At 34.7% G+C, this 16,070-nt stretch overlaps 1 long non-coding RNA gene across 2 annotated transcripts; it reads left to right on the top strand.

Annotated features, from left to right (window-relative positions):
- The first annotated feature begins 3,223 nt into the window (after positions 1–3,223).
- Positions 3,224–15,815, top strand: LOC148607619 (uncharacterized). 2 transcript variants are annotated; one of them, XR_015915084.1, is made up of 3 exons: positions 3,224–3,385; positions 11,012–11,203; positions 11,619–13,870. It is a non-coding gene; the product is annotated as an uncharacterized LOC148607619 (long non-coding RNA). The 2 variants fall into 2 exon arrangements; XR_015915085.1 differs by lacking the exon at positions 11,012–11,203 and adding an exon at positions 14,157–15,815 and having other exon boundaries at positions 3,229–3,385; positions 11,619–11,802.
- Positions 15,816–16,070: the final 255 nt, after the last annotated feature.

Genomic DNA, 16,070 nt, shown 5'->3' with positions numbered 1-16,070 from the left:
CTAGCCCCCGGCTATGTTTCTGAACACTATTTAGTCGCCTTGTACGACAAGCTTAGCGCTGCTGCAGGCCTATTCTTTTGACACCCGGACCTGCACGGGGTAGACATTATTCGACATGTCATACCAAATACACAATACATTAATCAAACTCGACCTACATGCGTCTTTGTTCGATATCCTAAGACTAGATTAAGACACTTCATGTCAAAATGTATCCATTAAGATTATAACATAAATTTGGACCTTACCTGATATGACAAACAAAGAAAGAACAATATCATACTTCGTAAAATAAATATGTTTATTCCAGAATGATATCTATAATAAATGATAATAGTTTTTTTCTGGAGAATGTTACGGCTTGGAATTAAATGAGCTTTTTCATTGATTATGTAAATAATTGTATTAATAATTACAATGGAACATTTCAGACACTGATTTATGTGGCTCTTTTGTATAAAGTTATTTTAAATTTATACATAATTGGTATTTTGTATATGTAAACCTTTGTACCGAATTTTCACTGATATTTCTCAGCCTAATTGTAAGACTGGTCTAACTTGAATTTTATATCATATTAAGTGATTGATTATGGCTTAACGTCATATGGCATAGATATTCCATGTATTTGAAGGCGACAACGATTGATCAAGTCAAGATACCTGTTTGTACTAGTCCAACACGCTGAGTGGGATCTTTCATGTGCTAGATCACAGGAGCAACAGTCCGTAGGTAGATCTGTCAACTTACTTGGACACATTATTCCGACTCTGAGCCAATGAGCAATGTCGCACTACCCCTTAAATTCCGCGTTCTTGATGGAGAAGCAATGACTTAAAAGTAACAAGATAATTATTTTCGAGTAGTCTACAAGTTATTTTACTTTTTCTAGATGATGTTGTGAAATCCAAAAAGTGGTCTCTTTTGTGCTTAACTAGCTGTTTTTGGAGCACACCATAAGCTGATAAATGACCCTACATAGCATTGACACGACATTAATTTCATCTGTCATCATTAAATTAAAGGAGTATGTTATAATTTGTTTCATCAAATTAGATTCATGGTATATAAGTACATGATATCATATGTAAAATAAAAACAGTAATTACACATCCACAATGTTGCTACAATGTTCAGTTATTATTAATAGCCATATCACATCATAACTCATAACGACATGTCCTGTCATGCGAGACTGCTGTGTTTTTCGAAAGTCTTATGCGTTCTGGTACATACAGCATATCAAAAAACAAACATGTAAGCGTATAACTTGCGTGAGAAGCTGTCATTATCGTTAAAGCCAGAAGTGGTATTTTTATTTTTGTTTTGTTTTGTTTTGTTGGGGTTTAACGTCCGAGCAGCAATATTTCAGCTATATTCAGACAATGAACATGAAATGGATGATAAAATGAACATGAAATGAAGAAAAAGAAAGGATGGGTCACAAGGATAATAGGGTCGACAAATTTTGATTGCCACTGGAAAAAGAGGGGATGGGTAAGGTCGGGCAATTTAGCCTCCTGTGGCGGAGGGCAAAGGTTCCTACTCCTATCGAATACCACAGCAAGGTTCTTTAACGTGCGAGGAACGTGGCATCTTTCCCAACACGGTGCACCACTATGGTTTGCGGTCAGGTTTTCCGTATTATAGCCTGACAACCCTAGCATGCAACACGCCAGGGGTACCCCATTCCACCACCTGGGGCACACATCCCAGTTGCTCTGTGGGGAGAACGCCTAGCCCCCGGCTATGTTTCTGAGCACTATTTAGTCGCCTTTTACGACAAGCTTAGCGCTGCTGCAGGCCTATTCTTTTAACACCCGGACTTGCACGGGGCTTTTTATTTTTGACAAAACCAAAAAGCTTAATCAGGACAACTACCTGAACACACAAATATGGAGCAGAATGTATCTATTAATTTGTAAAGCTGGATTAACTGACCCATGTTCACCTGTAAGTATATTTTGAAGTGTGAATGGGATGTAAGGAATCTGTTTAGCGGCTTTTCTCATCGATCGAAGCTGAAACAAATGTGTAACATCTTCTCACGATAAGACAACGCTTGCGTTAAGTATTGTAACAGTTCACCGAACTTTGTAATTTGGTGTACGGTTAATTTGCTGCCACAGCCTATGTTTGAAAGGTACACAGGAACCTCATAGTACAAGATAAGCTATTATTCACAGAAGAAACGATCACATTTTCTTAGATTTGTAACAGAATGAATCTGTTCAGTTTTTAATGTGTCTTTGTACATGTACCATAGCGCCATGTGTTCAACCAGCCAACTTAACTGTAAACCCTACTTTCAATAATTGTCTAGTCATTTCATACTGTATTATTCTTAATTGATAGTAATAAAGAAAAAATATTGATGGTATCAGTACCTCCTAGATTATCTTAGGAAATACATGTTTCCTTATTTATGATATGATTAACTAATTCCTAATATACAGGAGTTAGAATTTCGTATTGAAATGCACCTTTAATACTGTCAACAGACAAGTATTATCCAGGTCGCACAGTTGGACAACCCTTTCTATGACTGGGTGAGATAAGGTTAGGCATAATTGTAATTTATTTAAAAAAAGGAGAGCTGCTAGAAATTTAAACATTCTACAACATGGAAGCCCAAAGTTTGAGTCTACATGTGTCAGAACCACAGAATAATATTTTATTTGTGTTCTTCACTACAGGTATAGCCAAGAAACATCACAGATCTAAATTTTAATTTGGAAGATATCTAGTAGACAGCTATGCACAGCAAAAAAACAAGTGCAGGCAATTAATAGCCAGAATCTCCAACTATATTTTCCAAAATGTACGGAAAATCATTTCAATAGCCAGGTTTAAATAACCAAACATATTAACTTCAGTACATCAAACCAAGAACTTCCAGACTGAAAAAACCTAGAATTAAGTTTGTGTTCTCTTATACACTATGATATCAGGACAACCACCGGTTTTCGATAGACCTATCGAGGAAACCCGAATTAATGGGAAAATAATCCCCGATAGTCATAAATTATCAGTAAGAACTTCACAAAAATAGGTTCACGGAACTCTAAAATATCTTAGACCTGTAATGAAATGTCTGATATTTTACTACAGAGAAAATCTATCTGTAAAATAAGTATGTCTTTCCTACACGTGTTCTCTATATTTAATACAACAACGTCAAGGTCGCACACTGTTTTATAAATATTCATAATGTTTACGCCGTCAAAACAAAGGCGGCGCCACAGTAGCTCATTACACACAGATACAAAAAGGAAGTGTACATGTGGTTGGGCAATACGAGAAAACTACGGCTGGTTGAACCATATTACGATTATTTTAGTATTCAGGAGACACTAGATTCAATACCATGACTTTAAATAAAAGGGTAAATAGTCTGAAAGGATATTTCCAAGCGAGAAAACAACTTTGTTTTCCATTTTTTTAACCGAGAGGTTGCAGTAAAATTCTAAAATTAAGAGAGACATTTTGTCTGGTATTGACGATTAATCCTAAAACTTACATTCTTCTTGTATTAAGGACGAACATATCAACCCCACGACCTCAATAATTTGAACAACTTAGCATGTTTTATAAACACAAGGCGTACCTGCAACTTACGAGTAGCATTGAAGGTCAAGGTCATTTACATGAGACAAGATGTGTTTTTTTGTTTTTTGTATACCAATAACGACAATGTGGTATCAGTGGGTATTCATTTCTGGTGTGTATGTCAAAATAATTTAAGTCAATAAATACATTCGATTAGCAAATATGAATGTAAGAAGTTTATTTTCAGGTTATGATCTTAAAGGGATTTTTTTCCTCATAGGAATCACGTTTGAAATTATTCGACATGCCAAACAACCCAATAGAATAATCAAACTCGACCTCCCTTCGTCTCTGATCGATTTCTTAACAGTAGATTAAGACACTTTATGTCAAAATGTATTCATTAAGATTACTACATAAATTTGGACCTTACCTCATATGACAAAGAAAGAAAGAACAATATCATACTTCGTACAATAAATGTTTTATTATAGAATGATATCTATAATAAATGATTATGGCTTTGCATCTTTCCCAACACGGTGCACCACTATGGTTAGCGGTCAGGTTTTCCGTATTATAGCCTGACAACCCCAGTATGTAACACGCCAGGGGTACCCCATTCCACCACCTGGGGCACACAACCCAGTTGCTCTGTGGGCAGAGCGCCCTAGCCCCGTCTAGGGTTTTGAGCACTATTTAGTCGCCTTTTACGACAAGCTTAACGCCGCTGCAGGCCTATTCTTTTGACACCCGGACCTGCACAGGGCTAATTTATATTATTATTATTATTATTATTATTTTTATTATTATTAAGTTTTAACTAAAAAATAAAAGAACTAGTTCCGACTGAAAATGACTATTAAGCCGCACGTGGACTCATTGAGGATATATGATTTAAACTTTTAACGCATGGGAACATAGTAAACAAGTTAATATGTTATGAACATAATAATATATACTTTTCGATAAATAAACTTACCAAATCAAGTTTTTAGAATGCTATATCTATGAATAAGTTTGGATATTAAGCGTGTTTTTTCTTCATTTCATCTAACTTCTGTAATATAAACTTTTATTGAAGCTTAATTTGCATTTTAAGAAAATGCATGAATAACTCTGCTTCAAATATATGCTTTATTATTGTACTTATATGTACTCTCAACAGGATTTAAGTGTCAGTTAGGGAAAACCAGGCAAACAGAAAAAAATATAGTTTCTGCAGTACTTACAAACGCATAAGCCTTAATAATATTTTAAGATATATATGTTTTAAATATGAGGTATGCATATCTATTCTTTCATTTATTTGTTGTTGATTTGAAAGGGACATGCATAAAAATGATTGAAAAATATCAAGTATATGTGAAGAAATGAAAGCACAAAATAAAGGCTTTTATCTTCTACAAGCAACTATTCCAATTCAAAGGTGAAATCTAGTTTAAGGTACATTGATATAAAACAATATATGGCATGTTGCGAATTGACGACATATCAGCTAAAGATATATTAAATTTAATTTATTTAACCTATATTGAACGCTGCAAAAATTCCTACTCTACCTTAGACTGACCCCTAAATATACAGCAAAACGGATTTCATACTACACTATACACTTATAACAAAATCGACAGAACTAAAATGTCTTGAATGTTTATAGTCTGTCAATAAAACAGACATGCTTAAAAATATTTAGCCCTCTTATGTAAGACGTCATAGTAGAATGTGCACGTTGTTGGACATTCACTAATTATCGGCAACTTTATCAATTTTGCTATTTTCTCACTGCCTGATCATTTCTTATGTCCGGCTACTGCTATGATACTAAAAAAATTGGCAATTTCCAATGACAACGTTACGCAATATAGACTGTGACATCACCGTTAAACAGAATAATGGCAGTTTAGAACGTTTTTGAACGTTTGAATATATGATAATCAATCTAATGAGAGTAATAAGGAAATTAGGGAGGTAGGTCTAGGGTAAGGGACACTCTTACAAATAATTAGAACGTTTGTATGCAGCACTTTTCATCAATCTCATGTAAGCATCAAATTAACTCGACTGATTTTATTCTGTGTTAAATGAAAGATTGGTGGGCTTGGGGGAAAATTGAATATGATACAAACATATCACTGACCTTAGGTGTACCCCTTGATGTATCAACGAATAAGGATTGATGTGCACTAAAATCAAACAATTTCTTTTTCTTCTGAAGTTGAGCAGTATATGAATGACAATTTCATTTCAAATTAGAAATGATTGTGATTGTTATGGCAGACATACATTTGCCAAATAACTGGACTTTTGCACTGGAAGCAATGAGTTCTTTGCTAAGTTCCATATAAAGATGATCAAAGAGTAACCAAAATAACAATAGTAGAAATGATGAAGAATTGTGTGAGGTTCTTAGTGAACTAAATGACTTAAAAATAAATATATCTACACCTTTCGAATTCAGAGAATCAAGCAGTATTTCTGGGAATGTTGGTCTGTTTAATGAAGTATATAATAATTTGCTGTGGGTCAAACCCTGATCATTTTATGTGTAATTACAGATGTTAGACATGTACATTTATACCATTGTTTAAAAATATCAACTGTAGACATACATTACCTTTACTTGAATACAGATACAAAATGTGCATGTATTTTACACGTTATCATTATACCTGTTTCTCTTCAATTGTTGATAAACTTGGCTATACTTTTATTGTATATTTAGGCTTAGTGTTGCTGTGGTAACCATCTGACTCCTGTCTGTCCATTGGTCAGACGTATGGGGTATATTTTTATTCTATTCAAACTTTGTTTATATAAACAGATAAGCAGATGTGAACTATAATTATTTGACAAATATGCATTTACATTTTCAATAATATATGCTATCGTTAGCACATATTATATGTAATTTGTAACGAACAATGCACTTATTATAATTTTTTATTATAATATTTTTTTCATACATGAAGATAATTGCTTTATGTACATTGTTACTAGCAAAATTTCTTATGTTCGCTAACATATGACAATATGTGTTAAGGGTCAAAATGGAAATACACTTTTCTGTGCTTTTAAAAGCAAGACAACTAATTATTGTGAAACTCCCCAGAAAATTGTTCTCTTTCCGTGGAATAAGACCAATGGAAGACATATATCAGCGATATCGTGGTTGCTTCTCCGTTTATCGTGAATTAATTCATTTAAACTATTTTTTTTCAGCAACATCTTGGCACTAACTGTGCTCCTTTCCTAACGGATCTGTTTTTTATATTCATACGAAACTTCGCTTCAAAATCATGCAAAACATAAAGGTATAAAAGATTTCTTTAACACTACACACAGATATAATGATGATGCATTGTCCATTAACAACCCTTTTTTGGTAAATGGTTACCTTCAATATATCCACCAGAGTTCAAGATAAAGAAGACTACAAAAACAGTTTGTTGTGCATCTTCCCTTTACCTACATCTCAGCACTAAGATTTATGATAAAAGAGACGAATTTAGTTTTAAAATTATAAATTTTCTTTACCTGTGCAGCAATGTACCTTCATCTCATGGACCTGTGCAGGTCCGGGTTTCAAAAGAATAGGCCTACAGCAGCGCTAAGCTTGTCGTAAAAGGCGACTAAATAGCGCTCAGAAACCTAGCCGGGGGCTAGGCGCTCTGCCCACAGAGCAACTGGGATGTGTGCCCCAGGTGGTGGAATGGGGTACCCCTGGCATGTTACATGCTGGGGTTGTCAGGCTATAATACGGAAAACCTGACCGCAAACCATAGTGGTGCACCGTGTTGGGAAAGATGCCACGTTCCTCGCACGTTAAAGAACCTTGCTGTGGTATTCGATAGGAGTAGGAACCTTTGCGCTCCGCCACAGGAGGCTAAATTGCCCGACCTTACCCATCCAACCCCTTTTTCTAGTGGCAATCAAAATTTGTCGACCTTATTATCCTTGTGTCCCATCCCATTTTTCATTTCATCATCATTTCATGTTCATTTTATCATCCATTTCATGTTCATCGTCTGAATATAGCTGAAATATTGCTGCTCGGACGTTAAACCCCAACAATCAATCAATCAACCTTCATCTCATGCATATGATGTTAACATTTCACGATTGATTCTCTACACCATAGCAAGTACTGACTATTCTGATTGCATTGAACGCCATTCAGACTCCTGAATCAGGGGTATTAGGAAATGTATCTCAATAGGTCTCTTAGCAAATTTCTTTTATATATCAGTCCTTTGTTGAAAAATACTCAGTGTTATCTAAAATAATGAGTAATGAATGTTTTTTTTTATTATTATTTTTATGTAAACATGTGTTTTATGTGTGTTTCAGGGTATCCTAAACATAACAAACATTGTTATTTTAAGGTGTTTTCAAAGAAATGAAGGTAAATGCTGCAATTAATCCTGTACGTGTGTATTATTCAGTCAAGATACGGTGATTTATGATTTCTAATAATGGTGATGCATTTTGAGGGCTGAGCAAGAAATTAAATGCTCTTTAAATTAATCTACATTTATTGAAAATACAAACAAAAGTCAAATCTCACTTTTGTCCCATTTGGCTTAAAACTTTGTGAAATTTTGGTCAAATGTACAGATAAGATCAGTTCTAACCTCCTCTCAGGGGAACTCTCGGAAGAGCCGTCTCTAGGACAATTAATTGTTTCCGGGTGTTAAAAGAATAGGCCTGCAGCAGCGCTAAGCTTGTCGTAAAAGGCGACTAAACAGTGCTCAGAACCCTAGCCGGGTGCTAGGGCGCTCTGCCCACAGAGCAACTGGGATGTGTGCCCCAGGTGGTGGAATGGGGTACCCCTGGCGTGTTACATGCTGGGGTTGTCAGGCTATAATACGGAAAACCTGACCGCAAACCATAGTGGTGCACCGTGTTGGGAAAGATGCCACGTTCCTCGCACGTTAAAGAACCCTACTGTGGTATTCTCCCGGAGTAGGAACCATAGGGCTCCGCCACAGGAGGCTAAATTGCCCGACCCTACCCACCTCTCCCTATTTCCAATGACAATCAAGTATTGTTGACCCCATTGTCCTTGTGGCCCATCCATTTTTTCATTTCATCATCATTTCATGTTCATTTTATCATCAATTGCATGTTCATCGTCTGAATATAGCTGCTCGGACTTTAAATCCCAACAAACAAACAAACAAACTTTCTATATTGGACAAAGTTATGTCACCAGCCATTTCATTGCATGTTTGAACTTACCTTCCTTCTGGGTATTACTGGGAAGTGGAAAATTCAGAAATTTCAAATAGGAGGCGGGGTGACTGACCTAAGAAGGGTAGGACATTCATCAGGAGGCGGGGTAGGAGGCATGAATCAAATTTGGAAATGGGGCGGGGGATTTTCAAGAAATCCTTCCCAAATTGTAGGGGGGTTTCCTCCACCCCATCTGGATCTGCCACTGCTCTAGGGATTTTAATATTTATTATATAATAGCCAAACCTTTACAAGCATAAGGCGGCTGCATGGCATGGGATGACACACCTGGGGTCTACCTTTGGATCTGCCTTTGCTGGTGTATCCCTGATTATTTCTAGCCTCGAAAGAAAACATGCCCAAGGAAAGGTGTGTGGTCAAGCATCAGATTTACTTTCAAGTTTGGAAAAACAATTCAAAATTGAAGAAAAATCCATTTTTTACTTAACTCAAACTTGGATTTTTTGCCCTTCTCTCTGGAAAATATTTTTCAATTATGTCTGATGTTAATAGAATATTGATCTAGGCTTTTGTTGTTCTAATTCTAAGTAACACGGAAATATCGCTTGGCAAAACGTGAGGTTATTTTATTTGTACTGAATGATAAAAAAGCATGTCTCTGAAATAATTTATTTCTATAAAAAATCTGCACATACTCATTTGTGTATGGAAGCACTGGAACAGTAGCTTTTGAGTATATATGGTAGAATTGAAACCCTGATTTCATCCAATATGTAACAAATCTCCATTGAATATTATGCTACTTATGCTGACCTGATAACAAACATAATGCAAGTCTTTATTATTTCCATTTTAAGTCATATTTTTTTAAATGATCAATCATCATGATAATTTTTTTAATTTACAGTATACTGGTAAGAAAATAGTAGTATATTCAGGGTGGATCTAGGATTTTAGAAGGGGGAGAAGGGAGTGATTATAGGACTAAACGCAGATTGAAGTGAGAAAAGATAGTGTTTGTAGTACAATTTGTGAAAAATAATGATTTCTGGCACAATCCCCACCCCATTTCAGGAGGTGTATGCGAGACATACCTGTCATTTGATCTATGCTTGATATTGTTACGTTTAAACATGTTTACAGTTTAGCAAATAGTTCACGATGCTAAGAGCCATATACAAACTTATATAAATTAATCTGTACCATGTGCAGCTGAGATTTCTGAATATTTTTCGGCAACCAGTAGGTCCATATATTGCATTTTGACTCGGGTATCATGAACTATTTGTTATATCATACTTTCCCAAAGTACTCACATTCATAGTTTAAAAAATGAGATGGTCGATACATTATTACATGGACAGATAGATATATCTAAGATAACACACCAATAAAGATCTTAAAATATATATGCTGAATATAAAGAAAATGACATGTCAAAATATGTATCGCATGCAGTATCAACCAGAGACTCCTGTATCACCCCAAGTGCCACCAGCCAAAGGGGTGACATGGGTTGAAGGTTGATACCATATGTGATGCAGATTTTGACATATTCAGTATATAATGTATATGTTTGTTTGTTTGTTTGTTTGTTGGGGTTTTACGTCCGAGCAGCAATATTTCAGCTATATTCAGACGATGAAAATGAAATTGATGATAAAATGAACATGACATAATGATGAAATGAAAAAGGGATGGGACACAAGGACAATGGGGTCGAGAAATTTTGATTGCCACTGGAAATCGGGAGAGGTGGGTAGGGTCGGGCAATTTAGCCTCCTGTGGCGGAGCCCTATGGTTTCTACTCCGGGAGAATACCACAGTAGGGTTCTTTAACGTGCGAGGAACATGGCATCTTTCCCAACACGGTGCACCACTATGGTTTGCGGTCAGGTTTTCCGTATTATAGCCTGACAACCCAGCATGTAACACGCCAGGGGTACCCCATTCCACCACCTGGGGCACACATCCCAGTTGCTCTGTGGGCAAAGCGCCCTAGCCCCCGGCTAGGGTTCTGAGCACTATTTAGTCGCCTTTAAACTTAGTGCTGCTGCAGGCCTATTCTTTTAACACCCGGACCTGCACGGAGATAATGTATATGTAAATTACCAATACATGTGTAACATTACAGTAAATATAAAGCATATTTGTACATGGCACTGTATATATATATACAGTACCATGTAATATTATGCTTTATATTTACTGTAATGTTACACATGTATTGGTAATTTTAATTTTTTCTCCTTTTTGCCTTCCTTAGGTGTATAAAATGGATTTTAAGTAGTTTCCTACGTTTTCCACATAATAAATACTGAAATGAAAAAGACTTGAAAATCAACTTGAAATCTGATATATTATAAAGCTGATGCCAGAGAATGTGCAGCCAGTGTTGCCATAATAGTAGTACCGGTATGTTCAACATGGGTAAGAAGATAATCAACTGTGAAACTCAGTACGTTCATCTCTGACTTGTTTGTCAAAATATTCTATTTAATGATTTGATATTTTGTAATCTGAGGTATTGCTTTTTCACTGTAAGCACACTGAATTTCACATGTACAATTTGTATGGATGATAGACACATGAGTGAGGAAAAACTAATACAACAAGCTATTCTGTTTCATAACCAGTCTTGGTGTAGATAGTAGAAAATATGTCTGTTGGAACGTTATGGATTAGGCTTGTAAATGTAATATATAACACAGTGTGTCATGTTATTTCTTTATTTTTAATCGAATGATAATTATCCTTGTGATTTTATCATTTTTTTGTACAGAGAGCTATATTAGTGTGGATTCCCTATTTCTTTATTATTACTATCTTACACTATGCTTACATGTGTGATAAAAGAGAAAATCTTTTTGCAGGATTATCAAAAGAATATGCAGTAAACAGCTCTAGATGCCAAGAATATCCTATGCAGCTTTTGGTGATCTTTTCAGTCCAGATTTATGTTACAAGACATGACATGTTTAAAGATACCCTAGTGGATTTCAGTTGTTATTGTCGGCTCATACTTTGTAAAAGAGAGAGAAAAAAAACTTATGTATGGTGATTGTTACACCTTTTGATATGCTATTTAAATTGTTTTGTTGTAGATATTACATAAACAGTAATACAGAAATAATACACATGAAACAAATTGTTTGTTTCAATTTCTTGTAAAATGTTCTTGTAATTGTTAATTTTTTTCAAAACTCATGATATGGTTTAATGGATTTTTTTAAACAGTACAAGTATTAAAGACACAATCAAGTTGTAATATTTAAAAAAAAAAGATGTGTAATATTTCATCAAAATTATCTCCCCTTTGCTTAATGCAACAAAATTACCTCCCTTAATTAAAACAAATTTATCTAAAGAAATCAAATGCTATTTATAATTTTTAAATTATAGAAAAAAATGGATTTTTAGAAAAAAAACTTTGTCTCTCAAATACTATTTTCAGCTATTTTAAGTCTACATCTAAAAATTGTCAGGCAAATTAAAGAATATATTTAAACTTGTCATGATGCTCAACTGGAGAAATCCAGGATGGCGGGATGACGCGATGACGCGAGTGTACTAGCGGGGCTACAGATACAGAAAAAAATATCCATTCTTTCCCTTTAGATAATTAAAACTTGTTTGCAAATAGTATCTGTAATTGTGTCTATATTATGCAGTGAATTGGTCTTTTCAGGGGATGTAACCGATTTATCCGTGTTTGATTATTTTCCGTATTAGTTCAATTTTGTGGGGAAACTCGCTTGATTTTAATTGTGCGATTTCTACGGGACTCGGCGGACACACATCTTAGCGGGACCTTAAAATAGACGAAGTTCAACCTTTACATATTTTATTTCCACATAGTCAAGTCAATTTAAGTAATTTCCAAAATATATAAATACAAAATAAGACATCAATTTAGCTTTTCCCTTTAACATTATTACAAACAAATAAAATATACAAGTAGACAGAACTTTGAAGCAACGCTTTCGTGTTATTTATTAAACATAGTGCAAAGACCTAAATTCAATATGATAATTTTCAACTTCAAATATAAAATAAGGAAGCTTCATCTCAAAACTTGAAAAAAGAATACTCTAAACAAAAATCTATTATAATCGAAATCAGTCACAATTTTACAAACCTTAAAATAGACGAGGTTCAACCTATACACATTTTATTTCCACATAGCTAAGTCAGGAAAGTAAAGTGTGCATGGCTTATAAAGGAACCTCATCAGGCTTGACATTTTTGATTTAATTAGCTCAAAACTACAATGTTACCGTATGAAAAATTTCCGTAAAAAAGGACCCAAGCTCGGGCGCGGGATAAGTAATCCTTTAATTGACTTTGGCGGCTAATTAGACAAAGAACTTTTACCTGCCAAAGAATACTACTCGACTCAAATATGCCATATATAAAATAACACAGTTAACTTATTTACACCTTTAAATCCATGAAAATAATTTCTCTAAAATCACAATTTTAAATGAAATTTTAAAAAGTTATTTTAATAATGAGAATACGAAAATCAAAAATAAAGACAAAACTTCCACTGAAAATGCAAACCCTTTAAAAATGAATTTTACGCAATTTTGTCCACTTTTACAATATTATATCTACATTAGGGATTGCTTTCGTGCAGTAACTCACCTAATATAATCAAACTATTTCCCGTTTGGCGTCCCCGTCAGCTTCGGAAACTTTTCTTCTATGGTCACGTGAGATATTCATACGCATGAAATGGCCAGTGACTGTAACAATTTTTCACCACGTGATCAACAGGCCGACGAAACAAGTCATTAAATAGTGCCTAAATATTACATGGATTTCTAAATGAAATGAAAAATGCGGAATTTCCCTTGCATGCTGTTCGATTAACTATCAATTTCATGGTTATTTTTTACTTCTTTCCATTTCACGTTTCACTCTTTTCCATTCATAATGGTATTGATCACGGATGCATGTGAGTGCTACCGCAATTTATGATATTTATGATTTTCATAGGATGCCTAGGTCAATTTCAGCCACTGTCGTGGCTTCATTGACAAAAATGATTGCAAACTCGTACAGTTTTCTAAGCGGTCGTACTATACCATTTGTACTGCCCAACAAATACAATGCAATCACGTTTGGCCGATGATAAATTAAAAAGTTTGTGCAAATAATGCCGAATCTCGGGATAGACTGATTTGCAGAACATATTCCGCCAAAAATATCGAAATCGAACCTCCTCAATGTAATACACGTAGATCGTACACTGGAAGACTAAATCAAGCAATATTTACAAAAAAAACTTGTTAGTCACAAATTTTAAATGACAGAATGAAATAACAGATTCGCACTATAGGTGAATGTTTTTCATCTAACCTGGACGTTAGTATCTCTATTTCATTTTCGATTAATTCATGTTTCAGATTTGCAATTTAAGGCCCGGACAGTCTACGGTCGGTCGAATCCATAGTTCTTTGAGTCCAAGTGCACAGACAAAGATCAAAAGAGTACCCGATTACGTAATCTTGACACCTGAGGCGGTAACCTTGATTTATTACCTGGACGACCTACAGGTAGAAAAAATTTCGTTCGTTCGTTCAATATGATACCCTGCATTGTATTGAATGAATAGCTCATTACAATCATGACTTTTTAATTTAATTTTTTGTCGTTTCATCTATACATACGGACGCTACCGTATAAGAAAAATGTGGCTCTTATATAATTCCCGGATTTTCAGGACTACACTTAAGACCTCATCGCAGTTGGTTATTCTTACAAGGTATACCCGAGTGTTACTAGTACGCATATGCAACACCGATAAAAATCTATTTTCTATCCAGTAGGTTTAATGGCGGTATAAGCTACTGAGTAGATATTTGATTAAATCTTCGATTTTTCTGTTAAGAGACTATATACACTAATTTAAAGTTACACACGTTGTTGTGCTATGAGAAAATACCTCCACTTGCACAATATCGAAAATTGCTAACAACATGTACCCCACGAATATTATGCTGCATATTATTATTTTGAATTAATCCATCAAGTGGGACCTGGGGTTCTTTTGACAAAAAAGCCGGCATCATTCCGTAAGTTAAAATGGGAATCCAATTAAGCCGGATGTTAAAACTAGAGGCTAACTAAGACCGCTTTCAACATATGCCATATGTATATATTGCTGCATACAAAACTACAAATTAATCTGTCCAGTGGAAGGCTAGATTTTTGTGATGAAATTCATACAGACGGATGGACCAACCGACAAGGTGATTCCAAGTTCCAAATATTATAGATTATTTTGGTAATGAGGTATATATGAAATAAGTAAAGTGATGTCAAATACTCGATTTTGAAATATTATTTAGCTATAAATCGTCATATATTTCTTCCCAAATTAAGATAAAATAAAGGTAAAAAGGAGACATTCGATGTACAGACAGTCAGGTTACTTATCATGACGCGTAAATCTTAATGAAATAATAGGACCAGGTACCATACCACCAAAGGAAGACTTTGATTTCAGGAAAAAAGTCTTACATGTACAAGTTACATGTTAGCATTGGTAAATACGCTTAACTTAATGGCGACACTCATGAAAGTAGCTGTGATTTTAGTTGCAACTTAAGAAAAAATAGTGTTTTTCAATTTAAAAAAAATGAATATGTAACTTAATATCAAATATAAAAGTTTCTACAAATGTACGATCTTATTTCTCTAGTTAAACACTTCCTTTTACTTTATGGTAAAACGAGACACACGAGTGATATCACATGCTTTAAACAACACTAAAATGAATTTATGTAAATGTGTCTGGATGGGCCCCTGGGTTGAAATCAGTACCAGTATTTTTATTTAACTAAAACTTGTATGATACAGTTGCTGAATTAACGGGGGAGCTAGAGGGGCTATAGACCCCCACCCTGCGTATCTTAAAAATAATAATTATCACCATAAGATTAAATTATAATTGTCATATAGCTTAATTCGTCTTATCTCTTACAACTATAAGCGAAACCAATTAACACCCAGTGTGTATGTATATCTTGTGAAATATATGTCACCCCACCCCCTAAAATGTTTACGACTACTGAAGAACGTTGTTCGATACGAGTACATGTACCTTATCAACAGATAAATGTCCAGTTCTCAGGTAAAGGATTATTAATACAAGTGTAGGTGAATAAATTACTGCAAATTAACTGAATTATAATGCTACTCATAAGTAATATAAAATTATCTTAAATGATACAATGTAAACGAACATGACAACTGCCTAGAACATTATGTAAGTTTGAAAATAAAGCCTTTTGATTTCAATAATTTGTTGGAGAGAG

This window comes from Perna viridis, chromosome 9 (assembly GCF_037379345.1).
Source record: "Perna viridis isolate PV_CMFRI_1.1 ecotype Kerala chromosome 9, ASM3737934v1, whole genome shotgun sequence".
In the NCBI taxonomy this organism is placed as follows: domain Eukaryota; kingdom Metazoa; phylum Mollusca; class Bivalvia; order Mytilida; family Mytilidae; genus Perna; species Perna viridis.
This window is presented reverse-complemented; position numbering and strand designations above follow the sequence as displayed.